This window comes from Rhea americana, unplaced genomic scaffold (genome assembly GCF_003343005.1).
Source record: "Rhea americana isolate MKP2758 unplaced genomic scaffold, rheAme1 scaffold_523, whole genome shotgun sequence".
NCBI classification, from domain to species: Eukaryota; Metazoa; Chordata; class Aves; order Rheiformes; family Rheidae; genus Rhea; species Rhea americana.
In genome coordinates, this window is record NW_028186672.1 from 144,364 (window position 1) to 144,777 (window position 414).

A 414-nucleotide genomic window follows, 5' to 3' on the forward strand; every position below is an offset into this window, starting at 1 on the left:
ACCCCGGACGCGTGCCAACCGCCTTGGGGATGTCGGGGGGTGGGGGGGCGTGGGGTCTGCTCTGCTCCCCGGGCCGGGGCTGCCACCTGGCTGATGCATCGTACTGGGGAAACTGAGGCACAGCAGGGCGAGGAGGAGCCGGACTGCTTCCYGGAGTCCCGGCACCCTCAGGTCAGCCCTAAATCTGCTCCCTCTCTCAGATCCCACTGCAAAATCCTTCCTGTTTCCCACCCCCCTCCAAGCGCTCAGCCCCGGCGTGGACCGGCTGCTCCACCGGCGCAGGATCCGACCCCGGCACGCCGCAGGGAGCGAATCCCAACGCCCTGAGCGAGGCCGCTATAAATATCCCGGYCTTTCCGAAAAGGGCCGGAGGTTGAGCTCTTCCGCTCCGACTCTAAAAGGAGACCGGGGAAG